Source organism: Ursus arctos, unplaced genomic scaffold (genome assembly GCF_023065955.2).
Source record: "Ursus arctos isolate Adak ecotype North America unplaced genomic scaffold, UrsArc2.0 scaffold_9, whole genome shotgun sequence".
In the NCBI taxonomy this organism is placed as follows: Eukaryota; Metazoa; Chordata; class Mammalia; order Carnivora; family Ursidae; genus Ursus; species Ursus arctos.
The window spans coordinates 61,696,877-61,720,845 of record NW_026623111.1 but is presented as its reverse complement, the minus strand read 5'-3'; the positions used below and the strand labels follow the sequence as shown (position 1 = coordinate 61,720,845).

The following is a 23,969-nucleotide window of genomic DNA, read 5'->3' as shown; positions in this document are numbered from 1 at the left end:
GCAGAGAAAGAGCCGATCAAAGAGAGTCCTGCCAAACCACTGTCATACCAGGGGGACTGTGGGCTGGTCAAGGCTGTATGCCTTGAACAGCATCAGAATCTTCACAGAGTAGTGGGTGGGGTGGGGTAGGGTGGGCAATATACTTCACTAAAATAGTCCAGCTAGTCATTAAACAAACCAAACCAAACCAAACCAAACCAATAACAATGACAAGCCCTGGAGGGGAGGGACCAGTACCAGAGTTGCTACAATGTATTATCTGTAATGTCATTCCCCCCAAAAAAGTGTGGGACATGCAAAGAATTGAGAACATATGATCCATGCATTGGAAAAAAAGACTGTGCGAATGACTAGATGTTAGATTAACAAAGACTTCAAAATAACTATTACAAATACCTTCAAGGAACTAGAGAAAACCATGATTAAATAAATAAAGACAGATTATTATGACAATGTTACAACAAATAGACAATATCAATAATAAGATAGAAATTATTTAAGAAAAATGAAACCTTTGGCGTTGAACATTTCAGTAACTGAAATGATAAGTTCATTGGAACGACTCAACAGTTGCTTTGAACAAGCAGGAGAAATAATTAGCAAACTCAAAAAAAGATTGATAGAGATTATGTAATCTGAAGAGCAGAGAGAAAAAGGTGAAAAAAAAATAAACACTCTCAGAGAAATATGAGGCACTACTAATACACCAGCATACAATAATGTGAACACCAGAAGTAGAGGAGAGAGAGGAAAGAGAGAAGAAGAGAAGAAGAAGAAGAAGAAGAAGAAGAAGAAGAAGAAGAAGAAGAAGAAGGAGAAATAACAGTGAAAATGTGCCAAATTTCTTAGACAACATTAATCTATATATCCAGGAAATCATTAAAAAATTAATTTCCGCGTCAGCACACCACACAGGATAAATGCAAAGAGATCCACAGACAAGTCATAGTAAAAAAGCTGAAAGTCAAAGGCGAGGAGAAAATCTTGAAAGCAGGAAGAGAAAAATGACTCATCATCATTAAGGGAACTCCGCTAAGAGTAACAGGTAAATTCTCATCAGAAACAAGGGAGGTCAGAAGGCAGCGGGATAGCAAATCCAGTGTGCTCAGTGCAGGAGCTGTCAACCAAGAATCCTGTATTCAGAAAAGCTGCCTTCCAAAAATGAAAGGAGTGAAAGAATATATTATTCACAGATCTACCTTTGAGAAATACTGAAAGAATTTTTTTCAGGCTAAAAGCAAATCCACACACAGACAAAACAAAGAACATCTACAAAGGTTCTTATGTAATGATGAAAGAGTGTAATGTATGTTTTTCTCTTTTCTTAACTGTGTTAAAAACCAATTGTATAAAAGAAAACAAAATGCATATAATGAATTGTTGAGTCTACAACCTAGAGAAATGTAATATATTTGCCATTAACAGCACGAAGGAGATAGGAGAGAACACAGCTCACGTGGGCTAAGGAAATGACTCCAGATGGTAGCTCAAATCCACAGAAACAAGTGAAATGACAAATACTGAGTATTTTTGGTCTTCCCCATCACCCCTTCTTGCTAAATGTGATACTGACTTTATATGTTGTTTCTCACCCTCTCCTGGAATCCAGGTACTTCCTGCTCTGGTATGCTTTTGTGATGCAGGAGGTAAAGAAGAGGGAGCAAAGGACAAGAGGCATGACCCAACAGTCAACAAGGGATCTCTCCACCTCATTTCCCAAGGGGGGAGTCAGATCTAGGGAGGGTTAGAAGTTATATGTGAGGAAAGAAGAACTAAAGACGCATGGTTATAGGGTCTAGTCATGATATTCAATCAATTTAAGCAGAGAACTTCAGAATTTATTTTAAAATTAACTTTTATTTGCTCTTTTGATAGATACCTCTCTGAGCTACACTATTCTTAGAGGAAAAGTGCCAGATACATTCCTTACCAGTTTTCTCACACTTGTTTCAAGTCTTTCAACAGTGTTTTTTAAATCCTGTGTCTTGGACACTTCACCACTTGGTTCAAATAGTACTTTCTTTTCCTTTTAAAATTGTTAATATTAGTTGGAAACAATATTATTTTATCAATAATATTATTAACATTTCTCAGCCAAATAAGAAGTAGTTTGAAATAGAGTAATTGAGTAAGGGGTATGTATTGTTGTAGTTTTCACCATAAATATCCTGGTGTCTCTGGACTATCTGTTTCAATTCTTTAAGTATCAAATTTCTTTTTGTGTCTTCCTCAATGTCTTTCATAAGTGTTCTGTAGTTTCTAGAGTATAGATCCTTTACCTCTTTGGTTAGGCTTATTCCTAGGTATCTTAAGATTTTTGTCGCTATTGTGAATGGAATCGATTCCTTATTTCTCTTTCTACAGTTACATTGTTAGTGTATAGAAAACCAGTTGATTTCTGTGCATTGAGTTTGTATCCTGCCACATTGCTGAATTGCTGTATGAGTTCTAGTAATTTGGGGGTAGAGTCTTTCGGGTTTTCCACATAAAGTATCATGTCATCTGCAAGGAGAGAGAGTTTGACTTCTTTTTTGACAATTTGGATGCCTTTTATTTCTTTTGTTGTCTGATTGCTGTTGCTAGGACTTCCAGCACTATGTTGAACAATAGTGGTTGAACTGTCGTGTTCCTGACCTTAGGGAAAAGCTCTCAGCTTTTCCCCATTGATAATGATATTCGCTGTGGGCTTTTCATAGATTTTTTTTTTTATGATATTGAGGAATGTTCCTTCTATTCCTACACTCTGAAGAGTTTTAATCATGAACGGATGTTGTATTTTGTCAAATGCTTTTTCTGCATCCATTGAGAGGATCATATGGTACTTGTCTTTTCTTCTATTAATGTGTTCTATCACATTGATTGATTTGTTGAACCACCCTTGCATTCCAGGAATAAACCCCACTCAGTTGTGGTGAATAATCCTTTTAATGTACTACTGGATCCTATTAGCTAGGATCATATTGAGTATTTTGGCATCCATGTTCATCAGAGATATTGGTCTGTAATTCTCCTTTTTGATGGGGTCTTTGCCTGGTTGTGGGATCAGGGTAATGCTGGCCTCATGGAAGGAGTTTGGAAGTTTTCCTTCTGTTTCTATTTTTTGAAACAGCTTCAGTAGAATAGGTATTATTTCTTATTTAAAAGTTTGGTAGAATTCCCCTGGGAAGCCATCTGGCCCTGGACTCTTGTTTTCTGGGAGGTTTTTGATTACTGCTTCAATTTCATTACTGGTTATTGGTCTATTCAGATTGTCTATTTCTTCCTGTTTCCAGGAAGGCATCCATTTATTCCAGATTGCTTAATTTGTTGGCATATAGTTGCTGGGAATAATTTCTAATAATTGTTTCTATTTTCTTGGTGTTATTTGTGATCTCTCACCTTTCATTCAAGATTTTATTAATTTGGGTCTTTTTTCTTTTGGATAAGTTTGTCCAGTGGTTTATCGATCTTATTAATTCTTTCAAAGAATTCTTTCTAGTTTTGTTGATCTGTTCTACTGTTTTTCTGGCTTCTATTTCATTGATCTCTGCTCTAATCTTTATCATTTCTCTTTTCCTGCTTGGTTTAGGTTTTATTTGCTGTTCTTTCTCCAGCTCCTTTTGGTATAAGGTTAACTTGTATATTTGGGATTTCTCTAATTTTCTGAGAGAGGCTTGGATGGCTATGTATTTCCTTCTTAGGACCACCTTTGCAGTATTCCATAGATTTTGGACTGAAGTGTTTTTGTTCTTACTAGTTTCCATGAATTGTTTAAGTTCTTCTTTAATTTCTTGGTTGACCCAATCATTCTTTAGCAGGATGCTCTTTAACTTCCAAGTGTTTGAATTCCTTCCAATTTTTTTTCTTGTGACTGAGTTCCAGTTTCAAAGTATAGTGGTCTGATAACATGCAGGGAATAATCTCAATCTTGTAGTATTGGCTGAGACCTCATTTGACCCAGTATGTGGCCTATTTTGGAGAAAGTTCTGTGTGCATTCAAGAAGAATGAGTGTTCTGTTGTTTTGGGGTGGCATGTTCTGTATATATCTACAGAGTCCATCTGGTCCAGTGTGTCCTTCAAACTCTTGTTTCTTTTTGATCTTCTGCTTAGATGATCTGTCCAATGCTGAGAGTGAAGTGTTAAAATCTCCTACTATTAATGTATTATTTTCGATCTGATTCTTTATTTTGGTTAACAGCTGGCTTATGTAGTTGGCTGTGCCCATGTTGGGGGAATAGATATTTACAATTGTTAGATTTTCTTGTTGGATAGACCCTTTAAGAATGATATAGTGCCCCTCTGGATCTCTTATTGCAGTCTTTGGTTTAAATTCTAATTTGTCTGATGTAAGAATTGGTACCCCAGCTTTCTTTCGAGGTCCATTGTCATGATAAATAGTTCTCCATCCCCTTGCAGTCTGGAGGTGTCTTTAGGTTCAAAATGAGTCTCTTGTAGACAGCATATGGATGGGTCTTGTCTTTGTATCCAATCTGCAGCCCTGTGCCGTTTCATGGGAACATTTAGGCCGTTCACGTTGAGAGCTACTACTGAAAGATATTTATTTATTGCCATCCTATTATCTGTACAGTCCCTGTTTCTGTGGATTGTCTCTGTAAATTTCTGGTCTATATTACTCTTCGGGTCTTTCTTTTTTTATAGAATCCCCCTCAGTATTTCTCGCAGGACTGGCTTAGTGGTCACTTATTCTTTCAGTTTCTGCCAGTCCTGGAAGCTCTTTATCTCTCCATCCTTTCTAAAGGACAGCCTTGCTGGATAAAGTATTCTTGGCTGCATGTTCTTCTCATTTAGTACCCTGAATATGTCTTGCCAGCCCTTTCTGGCTTGCCAGGTCTCTGTGGACAGGTCTGAGGTTATTCTGATGATCCTCCCTTCTTACGTAAGAAATCTCTTTCCCCTAGTTGCTCTCAGGATGGCTTCCTTGGTTCTAACATTCGTGAGTTTTATTATGACATGCTAGGGCATTGGTTTGTTCTCCTTGATCTTGGGAGGGGTCCTCTCTGCCTCTAGGACACAAATGCTTGTTTCGTTCCCCAGATTAGGCAAGTTCTCAGCTATGATTTACTCAAATATACCTTCTAGTCCTCTCTCTCTCTCTCCATCCCCTCAGAGATCCCAATAATTCTGAAATTGGAATGTTTCATGGCGTCATTAATCTCCCTAAATCTGTTCTCATGGATTGTCCCAGGCCTCCTCCTGTTCCTTCCTTTCTACGGTTTATCTTTTCACTCACTAATTCGTTCTTCTGCCTCATTTACTCTAGCTGTTAGAGTATCCAGTTTAGACTGCATCTCATTCATAGCATTTTTACATTCGGCCTGATTAGCTCTCATTTCTGCTCTTAGAAATTCTATATTGCTGCTAATGGTTTTCTCAAGCGTAGCTATTGACTTCATAATTGCTACCCGAAAGTCTATCTCTGACATCTTGCTTATATCCATATCCATTAGGGCTGAGGGAGAGGCCACTGTCTCTGGTTCTTTTTTTTGTTGGGAGCTCCTCCTCCTATTCATTGTGTTGAGGGGTGGTTGAGGGTATGTACAGAGTCCAAAATATCAACCACAATCCAGGCAGGATGCACGCTCGGAAAATCCGGAGTGGTGGGAAGGCACACCAAAAACCAAAGCCAAAATGAAACCCAAGAATAAAATTTATAAAATTAAAAAATTTTTAAAACATTTTTTGGCACACCAAAAAAACAAAGCCAAAATGAAACCCAAGAATAAAATTTTATAAATCTAAAATTTTTTTTAAAAATTAAAATTTTTTTTAAATAAAAAATTTTTTTTTAATTCAAAGAGGGGCTGAGGGGATTGGGGGGGTCTATAATCTCTCAGTGAGGGCAAGGTAGGGTGTTTCAGGTCTTCCTGAGTGTATTTTGTTCTCTTTGTTAGAGGACACTACTTCCCAGAGTTACAGGGAAAATAAAACTGGTGTATATATAAAGGTAATATTGAATAGGGAAAGAAGGACTACATTGAAGCTTTTATCTATCTATCTATCTATCTATCTATCTATCATCTATATAAATAAAGGTGTGAAAAAGTACAAGTTAAAAAGCTACTATGAAATATGTTATATTAAACATCTAGTTGAAATGAGAAAAAGGCACAAAGAAAAAACAGGGAAGAAACATGAGAAAAGATAAAAAGAAAGAAAAAGTTGTGTCTGAGAAACACACAATCGGAGAGGCAACACCTGGAGCTCAATATAGTATTTGCCCCTGGTGTTGGGGTTTTACAGCTCTACGGGGACCTTCGGGTTGTCGTTCTTGTTCTTCCAGCGTGTCTCGGGGGAGGCCTGCCGCCCTGTTTTTCAGGCAGCCCTGCTTGGGTGGAGTTGCCCTGCCCCCGATCAGCGGGCGGGGCTCTGTGGAAACCCGTTTTTTGGGCTTTTGTTCCCTGGCGGCTTTCCATGCCTTTTCTGAGGGTCACAGCAAAGGAAAATGTCTGCACCCAGACCTCTGCCCTAGAGCAGAGAAATCACAGCCTGCTCTTCTCTGAACCCTCCAGAATACAGAGTCTCCGTTTTCGTAAGCGCCGCTGAAAACCACAGCCTCCCACGGGCGGTTCACATCCCCAGCGGCCTCTCAGTGGTCCACTCAGGCCCCTGCTTTTCTCTGCCCTTTGTGCTTCTAAAACTGTGAGCAGCCGGCCCCCTCAGCAACTGGATCCTGTTCGACTGCTCTTATCAGGCCCTTCCCGCCCGCCGGTCGTGCTCTGCAGTCGTCCCGAGTCCCCAGCTCAGGGCTCAGGACGCTTTTGCGCTCGGTCTTATATCACTTTCCAGGGGCCGGCTTATGGTGGCTCCCCCCCTCCTCTGTTTATCTTCTGATACCTGCCTGGGGGATCGCCACTCTGCCCTTCATACCTCCCAACCGTGGATTTTCTGCTTGTAGACCGAGATATATATTCGTATATCTCAGGCGGATTGCGTGGGTGTTCAGAATGGTGTGGTAGAGATCCAGCTCAATTCAGGGGGCCATTGAGACAGAGCCCCCTACTCCTCTGCTGTCTTGCCCACGACCGAGTATCAGATTTCTTACCTGCTAAATGATGGAGCTGGCTTGATCATGGGTCACATGGATAGACTTCATTCAGCAGGTCTATAAATACCCCAAATTTTATGCACAATTTTCTCAGTACCTATATTTGTTTTTGTTTGATTTTAATCGGAAGTTTGCATAGCGCTCAAGTGATTTTCCAATGGGAAAATGATTTCCTTCAGAAGGATAGAAAACTCTGTATTGAGTGTTCTAAGGTCTCTTATGGCTTTAAGATTATACAATACCATTAACTAAGCATATTTTGTCTTTTTTTTTTAAAGGTTTTATTCATTTATTTGGCAGAGAGAAAGAGAGAGAGCACAGCAGAGGGAGCAGCAGGCAGAGGGAGAGGGAGAAGCAGGCTCCCTGCTGAGCAGAGAGCCCAATGTGGGGCTGGATTCCAGGACCCTGGGGCCATGACCTGAGCTGCAGGCAGAAGCTTAACAAACTGAGCCCCCCGGGTGCTCCTATTTTCAGACTTAAATATTATAAACTTGCTTACATCTTGCCATTAGAAAAGATTATTTCTCAATTTATTCAGTGTTCAGTCATACATAAAGGAACTCGTTCATATTTACAAACGCGTTGCTGGAGTCTCCTAGTATGAGTTCCGACCTCTGCAGTCCTTCGATTCACAAAGGAGTTGTGATTGCTCTTATACAGATATCAAAAAAGAAGGACCACCCAGGTCCTTTTTTTTGTTTGCTTGTATCTATTTCTTCTTCAGCTGAGGAGTCCTAGTAGATCATTCAGTTCAGCTTTGAATGTTGAAAACAAGGAAACTGAAAGGAAACTAACCATTTCACTGATTTGCTTAAAAACACACTTCACGTCTTAAATAGCTGTGGGGTTAGTAGCATTCCACTACTCTTTCCAGTCTTTCTAGAGCCTTCTTTTGCTTTCTGCTGAGACTTTACAGTTCTGTTTTATGCTTAGATAGTCATGAACAATACTATCAGTAGAGAAAAGTAGAAGACAGTGGAAAATATGATAATGTGATTCAGTCCGTGTGGGATGAGGTAAGAAAAAAAGTATTTAAAAGTCTGTGTGCTGGTAAGCTCTGAAGTTGTTGCATCTCTGGTGAAGATAATAGAATAATTTAAATACTCTTGTCTGTTAACTGACACACAGATTACACTTCTGCTTGAAAGCAGAGACTGCAACTTTGGTTACAATGTAACTAATTCTTTAGAGTCTTAGCTAACGATATTTACAGATGCTAGGGTGTGATTTGGTATACAAAATGAGGGAAAGAAGGCTGATTTTATGTGTAATGTTAAGTGCAGCGAAGACACGTCTATTTTCCTTGATGTCTGACGTAGTCAAAATCACCTCAAAGTTTAAGGACCTTTATTTATCCCAGGTAAAATCTAGCCGGTTTAGTTGAGTTCTACAGAAAATGAAACCACTTTCTCCAATGAGTTAGGGATATACTTTTGTTTGAATCTTGTTTATAAAGAACAGTGGAGTATTTTCCAGGTGATTGTTTCTGATAGAAGCATGTAGAGCTCATGAAAGAATAATCAGTATGCATAAGCGATTTTTATATGACCAGCTGTGAAAGAATATAGGACAATTTTATATCCTATAAAACAGGATTTAAAATGTATCTTCAGTTTAAGAAGGTATATCAGTCAGTGTCCTGATGGGGAAAAAAGAAACCATTTTAAGTCTTTCAAATGAAGAAATTCAATGCAGGGAGTTGCTGATACATTAAGTGGAAGACCTGAGAAGCCAAACCAAGTTAGGTTGGGGTAACCCAGAGATTAGCCAGCAGGAAGCCCTGACCTTCCTAATGGATAGAGTACCAACAGGAAGACAGGATATTGCTAGAACCCAGGAACTGGGGCATCTGGTGAGAGGAAGAACCATATCAGATGCTGCCTGGCAGGGGCTGGAGCCCCGGATAAAATACAGCTCTTGCAAGAACAGTTGCTGGAAACAGAAATGTCCGTATTTTCCTCTCTTCCCTCATCCTGTGTGAATGTTGCCCATTACTGAGTTTACTGGGAAGCTAGAGAGCAGGGAGCCTGGTCAAAGCCAACGATCGTAATGCAGAGCAAAGCAAGGAAAGAGTAGAGCGTGAATCTGAGAGCAGACGGGCAGAGGCCCAACAATGGAGGATATCGTCTCTTTGCAGAAGCAATGCCAAATGCTAAAACCATTACGACAACATAAGAAGATATGTAACCAAGTGCTCAAAATTGCACAGGTAGAAACCAGCAGGGAAGTTAAATATCAGAAATGCTTCTGTTAGAAGGAACATGGGTACAGAGGTCAGGAAAAGCTGAGATGCAACAGGCCTTGTCCTGTGACTTGATGATTTGGAGGGAAAGCAGGGAGACATTTGAGGGAAGAGGTAGAATCTAAGAAAAGTGATGGGGCACCTGGGTGGCTCAGTCGTTAAGCGTCTGCCTTTGGCTCAGGTCATGATCCCAGGGTCCTGAGATCGAGCCCCACGTTGGGCTCTGCGAGGAGTCTGCTTCTCCTGCTCCCTCTGCCCCTCCTCTCTGCTCGTGCACGTGTGTGCGCGCACTCATGTGTGCTCTCTTTCCCTCTCTCTCTCAAATAAATAAATAAAATCTTAAAAACAAAATCAAAAACCAATCACTGGACTAAAACCAAGGGTCTGTAGAGTTGCATTCTTTTCTCAAGGCTCTAGGGAAGAATCGCTCACAGGTTCTAAAGGCCACCTACGTTCCCCTGTTGATGATTCCCTTTCTCCATCTTCAAATCCAGCAAAGGCTGGCTGATTTCTTCTCACATCACATCACTCTGACCTCCTCTTCTGTCTCCCTCTTGCACTTTGAAAGACCCTCGTGATTACATTGGGTACACCTAAATGGTCCAGGATAATCTCCTTATGTTAAAGTCAGCTGAATAGCAATCTTAATTCCCACTTTCCCAGGAAACTTAACACAGTCTCAGGTTCTGGGGGTGAAGAGGGGGGGCCATTATTATATGTTACAATAGAGCATATTGTTAAACCCCGAATATAAAGGCTCCTGTTAACAAAAAGTAGACTGTTTTCTCAGATCAGGCATTATCCTACAGTGTTCAAAGTATTATCTGTTTCTCCCTTTTTAGTGAACTGGAGGCCCAAGAAAAGTCACGTCAAGATAAATTACATCTGTGTCTAACTTGTGTGGTCCATATTGCTTCTGTTAATTATTTGTGTCCATGGCTAATTAAATCCAGAATTTAATCTAATCTGTGTGTATATGAGGAGAATGGGGAGTCTCTTCTTGCCAGTCCAAACACCAGAAATTCAGCAGTAATGAAGTTGTAATGCACTGTTCTTTCAAGTTGGAAATCAAGAACGAAGAGTGTGGGCAGTATTTCTCTGGTAGTGAATTCACTTCCAATCCTATTGTTCGAGAAGCCGAGTGTCAACTGCTTATGGACATTGCAATAAGATTTCAGAGTATAATGGGGGTTAGACTAGATTGTGTTGAAGATACATTCTATCATGTGTTTTATCATTGTCATTATATCAACACAAGGACTTAATAATGACCTGGGAATTGTCTCTCACAGAATAACTCAACCAAGAAGCCATCAGGCAGCAGGACAGAAAAGGGGTCTATCTGCAGCAGAAATTGCTTGCATTCTGACCGGTGAAATCATGAAAAACAAGTTGGGAAAGGACAGAATTCTGAGTCACATAACAAAAGAAGCTTTTCAGTTTCCAGGGAAGTTTGGACAACTCTCCTTGGGAGACTCTAATAAGGTGTACAGAGCCATGAATTAAGTGCTCCTGTGAAAGAGGGTTTTAGAAGCCAGAAGAAGATAGATGTTTAAATATGCTTATGCTATTTTATTTGAAGCCAAAAAAGGAGACACTTGAATTGTTTGTCATATCTGAACTGTTGCTGGGAAACTAAGAAAGGTATTTCCAAAGTAGGATGCCAACGAACACTGAAAAACCTTGGGGGCTGCTTGCCAAGACTGTAAACTCCATTTGTCACAGAGCCTGTGTAGTACAGAGTTTCTTCTAAATTTATCTTCTCCATTTGTTTTTGTCATAGAATTATAAACAATGTGAGGTTAGACACACGAAAGAGCTATATGTGTTGCTTCTTTTAGCTCTGTCAGAAGCAGCTTTGTTTAATATCAACTGCACTGTTAAAATCTATGAGGGCTCAGATTCATTAGATCCTGAAGTTTTGAGGGTTGTCGATGCTGTCTTGCTTCTTTCCGTATGCTCTGAAATGCCCTGCTCCGTGGCTAGTACATGCTAGGTATTACGTACCAGCCCAGACTTGTAAACCAATGAATGAATGAAAGAAGAGAATGAATTACTGACTAAAAATCCATATAGAGGGGTTTCTTCAATGTTTTGTGAAATACAGTATCAAGGAGATATGGCAAACAGAACCATATGAAATTGTTGAGACATTATTGTTTTCGATCCACAGAATGGTCATTTCTTATGGTTCATCTGAGTAGATGACGAGTTGGTAGTTCACTTGTCTTTCCTTCCCCCGAATATACTCACAATAAATCACAATTTAGTAGGCCCCTATTAAGAGCCAGGTATTCAGTGTGCTTGGGTGGCTCAGTCGGTTAGGCGTCTGCTTTCAGCTCAGGTCGTGATCCCAGCGTCCTGGGATTGAGTCCCTCATCGGGCTCCCTGCTCAGGGAGGAGTCTGCTTCTCCCTCTGCCCCTCCCCTCACTAATGTGCATGCACTCTCTCTCTCTCTCTTTCTCTCTCTCAAAAATGAATAAATAAAAAGAACCAGGTATCCAGATAAGTGTTTTTACATGTTATCTTCTTTAACCCTTAAAAAAACCCTGTGGTAAGCAAAATTCGAAAATGGCCTCCAAGATCCCCACACTTGGCGTGTATTTTTGTACACTCTCCCCAGGACTGTGAATCTCATAGAGGTTACTTCTGTAATTACGTTATGTTACGTGACTGCTGACTTTAAGAGAGACTATCTGGGTGGGTCTGATCTAATCACATGAACCCTTTAAACCTGGGTTTGGAGGTCAGACAGGGAAGAGGTCAGAGATTAGAAACAATAGATTCCGTGTGAGAGGTTTCTCCTTTGCTGGCTTTGCAGATGGAGGGGCCACGTGGCAAGGAATTTGGGCAGCTTCCAGGTGACAGGAATGGTCTCACACCTACAGGTAGTAGAAGAATGAGGGTATCAGTTTGACAGCAGCAAGGACAGGAATTCTGCCAAAAGCTTTTGCACTCGGAAAAGGACGCTGAGCCACAGATGAAAACCGTAGACCCAGCTGACAGCTGAGTTTCAGCCTGGTGAGATCCTGAGCAAAAAGTCCTGTGTGATTCACAGAAACTGAGAAATATCACATTTGTCTTGTGGTCAAGTCCTTATGTTTGGGGGGAGGTAATCAGTTACACAGCAATAGAAAACTAATGCAAATCCTCTTTCACTTCATTTTATAAAAAAGAAATAGAGACTCAGTGTTAATAACTAATTTTGTCAAGGACAGGCAGAAAGATTCTAGCACAAGACTTTTGACTCTGTGGTTAGTATTTTTTTCTACTGTGCCCTACTCTTTGGAAAGAAAAGAGGGTTGGAAGAGGAAGTGAGAACTAGAGAATTAGAGTTTTGTCAAGTCGATGGTACGTTCTCATGTATTTGGGGTCACAGAACGTGGTAAGAAAGGTCCCTTACATGTGGCTTTATTAAGCTTTTTATAACTGGATGATTTAACAAGGAACATACAGATCAAAAGATACCTGGCAAGAAAGAATCACATGGTGTTGCATAAGATTAACTGCTTCTGAAGTGAGAGATACATTTGTGGTTTGTGGCAACTTCCAGAGTTCATGTGATTCCTTCTTATTTCTTTCTTTCTTGCTGAGCAAACAACACACCAAGCCCAACATTTGATGAACGAGTTTCGTATAAATCACATTATGCTAGTTCATCATCACATGTTGCAATGTTTCCCGTTATCTCCAGGACTAAGAAAAGCAGTCTATAGCATGATTGCCAGATAGGTTCCACATCATTACATTGAACAGTGTGTGTGTGTGTGTGTGTGTTGAGGATAATAGCATCAATTTCTCAAACTCTGTAATCCACTTAGAATTTTATTTTATTTAAAAAAATAGATTTTATTATTGTTTTCAGCTGGTGATGGTCATATTTTATAAAAATCATGTAACTAAAAAAAGTCCTAAGAAAATTTATTCATCATCCCCAAACCTATAAATAATTTTACTGCTTTTTACTACCTTTATTGTAGACATAGTTTTATGTATACTTGCAGATAAAAAGAATAGAACAAAGATAAATATACTATACTAATATTTTAATAATCAATAAAATAGAATTTTACTTGGACAACAAATTAAAGGTAGGCTGAACTGCAGATTTATCTGCTGCTTCTGTGAGGCCCAGACGCCAGCCCCACTCTGTGCTGGGACATCTTGCTGACTCCACCTGTCTCTGCAGGTCACCAGATCACCAGGTGCCCTGGTCAACCTCAGGTGTGTGGACTGGGCATTGCCCTTCACTCCACCTCCCCATCCAGAAAAAAATTTCCTTATCACATGACATGTTAGTTCTAGAAGAACCATCCCAGAAGCAGAAGTGGGAAAACTTTTTCTGTAGAGGGTCAGGTAGTAAATATTGTGGGCTGTGGGCCGCCCATGATCTCTATGTGTGTAGGGGGGAAAAGGGTGCATTCTGTAGCCTTTGACACATTTAAAAAAACATTCTCAGCCCCAGGGCTGACCAAAAATAGGGTTCTAACAGCACTGACCTCTGTCTTGGTACCTCTTGAGCCAATAAGACTACAGCTCTTTGCTATGTTGCTGGGCCTGGGAAAGTGCCCTCAGTTGAAAAGCCATGTCGACACACGTTTCACATCGTGAGCTTCCCTTTTGCTTAAAAGCTTCACTTTCCTCCAGCTGCTGCGCGCTGTTGGTCAACCTCCAGTGGTGCAAATGGTTGTTCTGACAGTTTTTGTATTTCTTCATAATCATTATCTGTGCAATGAGTTCATTCAATACAGCTATTCTGTAAAAAGTGGGAGCTCTGTATAATCTCTTTGTCATTTTGTGTGATTTTTTCCTATTCTATCATTTTCTGCTTTTAATCACATATGTTCTCTTTTGCTGTTACTTTTAATGTAGATTTCCTCTCTAAATGTGTGTGTTTTTTCGGACAATTTGTTTTAAAAGTTTGCTGGTTCAACCTCACGTTTTGATTTTTTTTTTTATCTTACCTTTGGAAACTTAGTAGTATTTTTTTGTCTTTACAAAATACAATGATTCCGTAAAGGACTAGTTTGATGATTTCCCTCTCTGTCTCCTTAGCTACTTACTCTTGTGTTCCGTGGCTTTCACCTGCATTTGACCTATGTTCCAGTTCTTTACTGATCCCCTTCCGGCCTGTAAGTTTTACACCGATTCATTGTTATCAGTACTCGGGGTGGAGCTCAGCATTTGTTAAAGAATCATGTGGGCACACATGGGATTAACTACAAAATGAGCCAGTCAGCTGCTCCTTGGAATTACTGTTGCAAGGACTCCCAAGAAATATGTTATTTCTTCTGCCCTGAGGATGATTTACCTGTTATTGTTATTGTTGTTGTTAGTGCCCAAGAGGTTTATTGAAGTCTTTTTAGGTCACAGCTCTCTCTAGTACTACCATACTATCACCTTCTGCCTTTTCTCCTTCTTCCTGAGCTCCCCTCTAGTGGCTCCTGAGGCTGTCGGGAGAACCAGCTCCACTTCCCTTTGCATTCTGTGGTCTAAAACAACGTCTCTAACAGCATGCTATCCATTGTCTCCTGTGATGCACATATAGCCCTGCTTCTGGGCTGTCTCATCAAGGTCATGTTTGCATGGGCCATTGGAGATGATGCTCCTTACTGTTAAGAAAAGTCTGGAAAAAATTGGTCAAATCTCACCTTTCTGCTGTATTTTGCAAGTATTTGTATTTATATTATTTTGCAAGTATGCTTTGGGTTTAAGTTTTTCTATATTTTTAATATTTACTATTTTCCACTTGTTTCAAAGAAAAGGGGTGAGAAAAAAACTTATCATATTTAACTGGGAGTCCACGTCGGACTCTTTGAAACATTGTTTATATTGCGCCTTTCAGATAAAGAGGATAAAGTTATGGCAACGATTTATGATACTTCCTTTGTGCTTCAGGTATTTTAGAATTTCTTGAATCCTGTAGTACAAATTTTATTGCACCTTGAAAAAGATCTTCAGCCCAAGCAATCCTCATTAAAGGAGATAGTTTATAGAGGTTAATATCATGGTTTCAAAGATACACAGGCTTGGGTTAAAGTGTCACATGTACCCATACCTGTTGCATGATAATTGAGAAAATCACTTAATTTCCCAAAATCCTAATTTGATTTCTGTATGTTGGTAATGGAAATGTGGTATGGATTAAATGAGATAACACAGAGAAAACAACTGATACATAGTTATGCTGAATAAACAGTAGCAAGTATGCTTATTCTAGATTACAATATTTTTTAAAAAGATTTTTACTTATTTATTTGAGAGAGAGAAAGCAACAGACAGAGAATGAGCGAGGGGAGGACAGAGGGAGAAGCAGACTCCCTCTGAGCAAGGAGCCCAACGTGGGGCTCGATCCAAGGACCCTGAGATCACAACCCGAGAGGAAGGCAGATGCTTAACCAACTGAGCCACCCAAGTGTCCCGATTACAATATTTTCTTGAATCAAATTGTGATATTAATTGTCACAAAGTTTTATTGCACCTTCTATAATCCTTAGCTAAAAAGATATATGTACATATATAACTCTCCCCATAGAAGTAAAATTATTTTGCTGGAGAAGCAGAAAACTGATTGCTACGTCCTAGGACCTTGAAATCTAAGGGTTGAGCTTACTGAGGGAAGAATTTTGCTTATGGAAGTGTATGCCAGCTGCTGGCATGTTATCTTTTGTCTTGTCTATACTCTGACCTTTCAGCTTTATAACTTCCAAATGTTTATGTAATGAGAACTGCCCTTTTAAAATTGACACAGTGATTAAAATTGAAAATGAGTTCCAAGACTGTTCTCTAATAAATAGGCTGTATCTGAGCATACATCTGTCCAGCAAAAATCTTCTAAGCAAGTAGGCACACAATTCTTTGCTTGTATCAAAAAAGTGAAGGTGACATTTATACCGTTCAATAATTTTTCTCTCCATCTGTTTATTCAATGGTAAGATTTAAGTTGGCAAACGCTACACTCGCATTGTTAGTACTCCTAGGATATTTTTCAAATATTCAGCTTTTAGAAGGATGCATCCAGAGCCTTATTGACACATAAATTTCTTATATATTCCAACTTATAACAAAGCACCCTTTCAAGAAGAGAACTATAATCAAAGCGTAAGCCACCTTACTCCAGTAGTTCATCTTGCTAACAGACCTGCCAGCTCCATCAAAGATTCCCGGATCCCATGTTCCATTTTCCTCACTTCCGATCATGTATATGTAACTTTCTTCTCATCTGAGTAAGGAGTAAGAAGTAAACTTTATCAAATTTATTGATTCCAACATTTTTTGTTTTAAGCCAGGATCTAAGCCAAGATTACATTAAGTCATGCTAACCACATCTAGCTCATCTGTGCTCTGCTTTTCAAGGTAAATCAAAGGTGCTTTCTTTTATTTCAAATGCCTGAATCTCCTATTTGTTCTTCCATGAAGTCCTGTATCTGAATTCGTGGGATGCATCTAAATTTTGCTCATTTTCTAGGAAAAGAACATGGACATCACTGGGTCAAATAAATGTGACTCACTCGTTACATTCAAGTTGTTCCTATCATGTCTGTCCTGTGGGAGACAAAAAAACATGCCTATGGCATCTCAACATGCCAATTTACAATATTTAAACATTTAAATAGTCAAGTAATAAGAGTAGTTTTTTTTTCTGTTATTCAGTAATCTACAAAAATTCTGGAAAGATGGGAAAGTGTCGTCACGTTGTCAATGTACTTTATTATTGAAGCATGACACCAGTCTGTGTGCTTTAAGAATGGATACTAACAGTTAGAAGTTCAGGGATGTAAAGGATCTCGAAATCATCCAGTCCAACTACCCTTCAGTGCTTGGATTCTCTGTGTCGATTTCTCCCAAGTTATTATCTTATGAGTCTGTGCCTGGACAACTCTATCAATAGAATTGACATGATGGTTTGAGATGGTAAATTCTACCTTGGGACAGTTTTGACTGTAAACAAGAAAAGATGTTAAGTGATTAAATATTTCTCTGAGGTGTCCTTCAATTGGTTTCACTTCTATTCTGAAATATGCTGAAAATTTTTATTCCAATTACCAAAACAGTTTCCTTTTTAATCTATTGTGAAAAGTGTTATAATAAAAATTTAAATAATATAGAAGGATATAAAATTATATTTCTTTTTTTTAAAGATTATTTATTTATTTATTTTTTAAAGATTATTTATTTATTTATTTGACAGAGAGAGAGAGAGAGAGAGGGAGAGGCAGCCAGCGAGAGAGGGAACACAAGCAGGGGGAGTGGGAGAGGAAGAAGCAGGCTCCCAGCAGAGGGGCCTGATGTGGGGCTCGATCCGGACTCTGGGAACACGCGCTGGGCCAAAGGCAGACGTTTAACGACTGAGCCACCCAGGCACCCCTAAAAGTACCTCTTATTCCATCCTGGTAACTCTACTCTTCAGAAGTCACCACTATCAAAATTTTCTTGGAGAATTTTTGAGAAAATTCTCACCTAAAGACTCATACCTACTGATAAAAATTATATAGATTTTTAAGCACTAGTTGGCATGTAAAACACACTGTTCTGGTTTACTTTTTATTTTACAACTGATTCTTATTTTCTCATGAAAATGGATAGATCAACCTCATTCTTTATATTAGTTGCAGAGTATTCTATTGGAAAAACCCTGATATGTGTACATGCATGTGTGAGACTATGCATAGGATTATTTGGGGGGAGGCAGGGAGAGAGAGAATCTTAAGCAGGTTTCAAGCCCACTGCAGAGCCCAACACCAGTGTCCATCTGCTGGATTTTGCCTGCAGCAATTATGATAGTGGTGTTTACCTAATGTTAATTTTATATTTCTCTCAGTCCCTTTACATTTATTAATAGGATTTCTTTTATAAAAAGGAGCTGCTACTCCATTCATTTATTTACTTGATTACTTATGTACATAATTATGGACTCACGGGTATTTATTTTATTCTATGGGTTATAATTAAATACTATCCTTATTTATTTGCTTGCTCACTTTGTTCCAAATTTGGCTATTGGGAATATAATAAAATACCCAGACTGGGTGGCTTAAACAACACAAATCAATTTCTCACAATTCTGGAGACTGAATTCCAATATGAAAGTGCAGGTAGGTTTGATTTCTCCCTAAGACGTCTCTCTTTGGTTTGCACATGGCTGTCCTCTCATGGCCTTTTATCTATAAATGCAGTTCCCTTGTGTCTCTTCACAAGGACACCACTTACAGGGCCCCACCCTTGTGATGTGATTTAACCTCAATTACCTCCTTAAAGGTCCTATCTCCAAAGATAGTCAAATTGGACTTCAACATCTGAATTCAACGCATAACAGTATTTGTTTATCTTCCTGTCTTTGATTAGCAGTCAAGGTTGGCTGCCATTCATGGCCTCTCCTTCACCAGCGATCTGCTTCTGCTTAAGGCTGTCTTGTTTGCCTGATTCCTCATGCTGCCTCTCCCTCTGCTCCTCTGTTGTGTGGAAGGGCTACCAGGGTTCTCACATTTTCCATTCTCTCATTTTTAGTGCAAGCAGAGTCATTGGAGCCCTCCAGGCCCAGTTGATTATTGGAGGACTGGATGATGGGAACGATTGGCGGATGTTGATGTCCTCTCAGAAAACATTCTTAATTTGGTACAAATTCCATTGGATTTGGCAGCTCTCAGTCATATTCTGTGGTTTTGCTGTGCTTCTTAGTTTTATTTTAGATGGAGTTTTCCTCTCTGTTTTTCATTCTTTTTATTGTTTTTTTAATTGGCTTCAAGAAGAGTGGGGTGAAGTGCATTTATTTAGCCATTATCTTTAATTACAGATAAACTAAGTTATTCCTTGTTATGAATATTATGAAAGTTCTAAAGAGAGGACTGTGGATATTAATGGAGATTATATACTGATAAATGTTAAAAGCTTTCTCAAAATATTTGTTTTATATAATAATATAAAATATTTGTTTATATAATAATTTATTTGTTTATATGTTAATTAAAATAAGAACCACCAATATTTACTGAACTCTTACTCTATGCCAGGGATTGTGCTGACAATTCATAAGGAAAACCTAATTTACTCTTATAACCACTCTAAAACAGAGGTTAACAGTATTAAATTTTATAAATGAAAATGCTTGTTCAAGGCCACACGAGTGACAAATGTTAGAGTTGGGTGTTAAACACAGGTCTGCTATCTAAAATCATCTCAACCACTATGTTGTGGAGATGGTCTTTGGAAGAAAAGAAACAAAACAAAGAAATTAATACGAAAGGAATTACAACAACAAGACATACCTCAATAATTTATAATACTATTGTCTTTACTAATTATTTTATTTCTAATAACATCACTGAAATATATGTTAATTTATCTTATAAATGTACTCATAGAATAAAAAAACACATGTATGCAATTGATGTGAGAAACAAAGGCAAAAGAAAAAAAGTCTCCTTACTGCCTACAGCCCTTTGACAAGTCTTTGATAAAGGTAGAATGACCTTCCTCTGGGAGCTCAGCTGCCTCACTCAGTGGCCTCAACGTTGATACTTTGCTAAGGGCAAAAGGCAATCTTAGCCTCACCTCCAGGATCCTGTAAATCTTCTTTAACATAGAAAAGTTCCTTTGCAGACTTCACTTATCTCTACCCCCCAAGATACACGTTAGCCATCCTCTTCCAACCTTACGGCCCATTGATATATACATATGAAGGGTCTCATGACTGAGGGTTTACTGAACAGCTATGAATGATTGACATTTCACTACCAATAGCCAGACCCCTCAGGATCCTGGACACCTTGTTTCCAAAATTTCTCGGAGGCTTGTGCTATCCCTAACCCCCTCCCAACTTGAAAGCATATAACGGGCCCAGTGCAGTTCTTTCTGCCCCCAGGTCCTGTCCCCATGCTTTAATAAAACCACCTTTTTATGCCAAAGACGTCTTAGGAATTCTTTCTTGGCCTTCAACTCTGAACCCCACCACCTCAAACCATACTGACATGGTCACTATTATATATAATTCTTCACTTACAAAAGCAACATATTGCCTCTACTGTGAGTGGTCTATTTGTTTCATAGTTATTTCTTTATACACCAAATGTACGCAGGAAATGAAATGTGGCACTGGTTACTTTACACTAATATAGCCAATGCAGACTGATGCAGTTTTCTTTCCATGCCCAAACATCTATTAACATGGAGAAAATCTGGATTATCTGGTACGGAATGTGCAAAAATGAGTTTAGCTTTCAGTGCTGGACGATTGAATGCATCCTTGGATGAGCCTATCAAGGTTTAATTGAACTACAAATCCAATGATAATTGGAATAGAACTCCAGTCCAAAACAGGACACAAATATTCTAAGCTTTAGTTAATGAACAGAAGCAAATGGAGATTTCCGCTTAAATTCATGGCATCCTTTGACTGTATCAGTCATTCAAAAAACATGATGTGGCGATATTTAAAATGAATAGTTATGTAACAGTAATTAAACAGTAGCCACTTTGTGCTCAACAAATGAGACTAGAAAACTAAAATGTAACGATAGAAATTTTAAAATAATGTAAGTCCTCATCTGTATTTTAGGTTCTTCAAGGCTATATGTCTCTTTATACAATATTAGTGTGGTATTAGGTGCATAGTAATTGCTAACTACATGTTTTATTTGTGTGTATAAATAGTTAGTCTTTGGAAGAAATAGATTAGTAGATGAGGTATAATAGAGTGCATCAATTATTAAGGTCATATTGACGGAAAAGGATTTGCTGACTGATAAGAGGATATATACGAGTTCGCCCTGCAGTTGCCATTGCCAACATTGTCTCGTTGTGTACTGAATGAGCCCACTGGTTTAGAATTCCCAGAATTAGTTAAGACACATGCAAATTCATTTAACATTGTCTAAACCTCTTACAAGCTTTGGAAGCTCTGATGTTTACTTCTGAAGTGTTTTTGAAAGTGTTATTACTTTAAAAATTCACAATTACAAATGCATATAAAACTGAAAGTGAAAGTGACTGAGTAAATCAAACTGACCCAATTACAGAGATGGAGAAGAGATGAGTGGTTGCTAGGAGTTAGAGACAAGAGAAGAGGGGGAGAGGGCTGTGACTCCAAAGGACAGCGTGAAGGACGCCTTCTGCAGTGATGGATTAATTAGTTCTGTATCTTGATTGTGGTGGTAGTGGTAGGAATCTGCACGTGTTGTAAATGGCCCATGGAATAAAGTGGCACATGTTGTATCAATATCAATTTCCCGATCTTGATATTGTTCTACGTCTACATAAGAAGTAATCTTTGGGAGGAACTCGGTGAATGACATACAGGACTTCACTATTTTTGCAACTTTCTGGGAATCTATAATCATTTCAAAGTAAAAGACTAAAAAATGATTGAGCAGAGTTAATCTTGACTTGCATAATAGTTGTGTGTGTGTGTGTGTATTTTCTCACCACTTACAAATTTAATGTTTTCTACAATTCTAGTTTGAATGATGCTACTTACAAGCTGTACATACTTGGGCTTTTGACAAGCAGTTGCAGGTGGCATATCAACTCATCAAATGCACCGTGTGCTCTTGTGTTTCAGTGATGAACACATGGCATTCAAGCTGATATTTTTCTTTAGAGGGCAGAATTTCTCAAGTGTTTTGGTCGAAACACTGTTGTGACACTTGCTCGTTTCTACCTTTATTGTAACTATGGTTTTATATATTTCACCAGTACAATAAAAAAATGTGAAATACAGGAGTTTTCCTGATTTTATAGTTTCTCTGTGATGTCAAGTATACTTAGAAACAATATATCAATATTTTGTTATCCACAGATTCTTACCTGTGTTCATATATATTACACTTAGGTGAATGGTGTAGATTTTCCTCCTAATGCATAAATGATGCTAGAAGACATATCGCTGGCATGTCAGTATACATGTATAAAAGTGGATGGGAAAGATATTAGAATTTTCTTGCCCTCCCTGTCTCTGTCAGTGCTAGGAACCTTCCTCCCACAGGCAAATATCCCATCTCATTGTTTCAGTTTGCATTGCCTTAAAAATTAGTGAAATTGAACATTTTAATATTTATTTCCATTTGTGTTTCCTATTTTATGGATTGTCTCTTGTGGTGATTTGCCGATATTTTTTCTACTTAGGTAATATGCTTTTCCCAATTGATTTAAGGAACTGCTTCTGTTGATTATATAAAGCTTCTATTGTATATGATACGAATATGCCTCCTTAGTGTATCATCAATAAGAGGAGAAGAAATATGGTATATTTAAGGAATTGAAAAAAAAAAAAAGCAAGCCTGGTGTGGCTGATGCACAGAGATTAAAGAGACATAGGCTGTGTAAAGGTTTTTAGTTTTTATCCTAAAGCAATGAGAAGGCATTGGAATGTTCCAAGTTGGTGATGAGGATGGGACAAAGTATGGAAATAGTGTGTTGTAATTTAGATTTATTGTAAAAGTCTTTTAAAATAATCTATCTAAAACTCTTAACAAACAGAATGGAGCATAGTTCCAGATATCTAACAAACAGCCACGTTCATTGTTAATATGAATATAATGATCACTGTTAACATTTCTGTCAGGAGACTCTGAAGTCCCACGAGGCTAAATGATTATTCCAACGCTCCAGCTATAAAGAATCACAGAGAGCTGTTTCTAAGCTGTCCAGAGTGTGAGCATGTCTACGGCAAGCAATTCATGAGCTCACAGCACAAATCCAGCCAGGGGAGTGATACTGTTACAGACCGAAACATTAGTGCTATTAACAACAAAAATTCAATCATGCATTGGGTCACTCTCATGGGAGTCATACCAAGTGCATGTGATTAAGGCACTGGAGGCCAAAAGACTTGGTCACAATAGCATTTACACAGAATAGGTTTTGGAAAACAATATTATTCTCATTATAGAGTTAGTCTGCCAGAATTTACAAGTGCCATTTTTCAAAATTAAATAATCTACAAGCTTCATGTTCACAAACACGCACATACTCTGTGGGCCCTCAATAAATACTAGCTGACTGACAGATAAACACCCCCATAAACAGATAAACCCCTCTAAGTGAACTGTAGCCATATATTTAAAGAGGCAGTATCGAATCTATGTGTATCAACTAGAGATTAAATACATGAGAAATGTAGCAAAAATACAGTAGTGCAAATATCTTTCTAAATTGTGAGTTCCTTGAATAACAAATGAAGCCTAGCAATTATTAAAGTATCCCAAGTGAAAGTTTCATAAAGTAACTTTCTTCAACAAAATGGGGACTCTTCAAAGATTATAAACAAATCCATCTTTGTAACTTCTAATCTTTAGGCTGCCTGATAATTAATTTGTAAGTAATGGAGATCTTGATCTTAGGTATATTTCTTGTGTGATATGTGTGATATCTCTTGAGAAGGAAGGATATAAGGAGACAGCCAAGACAATACTAAAGATAAAGAAGCAGACATTTGCTTACATCCTCTTCTCTCAGTTTTTATTACACTAAAGTCTTATTAAATATCCTTACCTAAATCAATGAGCCTATCCCTAATAATTTAACTGAAATGTAGCAACAATTTGGCTAACAATCTTGAGGTCAATATTTACTTATTTATGAATTTAGGCAAGATTTAACCTTTCTGAATTTAAAATCTTTTTACCTCAAAAATGGGAATAGAATAACTCATTACACAATTTCTTTTAACAAAGTATTTTTTAAA

At 38.4% G+C, this 23,969-nt stretch overlaps 1 long non-coding RNA gene across 1 annotated transcript in view; it reads left to right on the top strand.

The window, feature by feature from the left end:
• LOC125280956 (uncharacterized) overlaps nucleotides 1-23,969 on the top strand; it is a 114,597-nt gene that overhangs the window by 28,820 nt on the left and 61,808 nt on the right. The gene's annotated exons all lie outside the window — the stretch shown is intronic.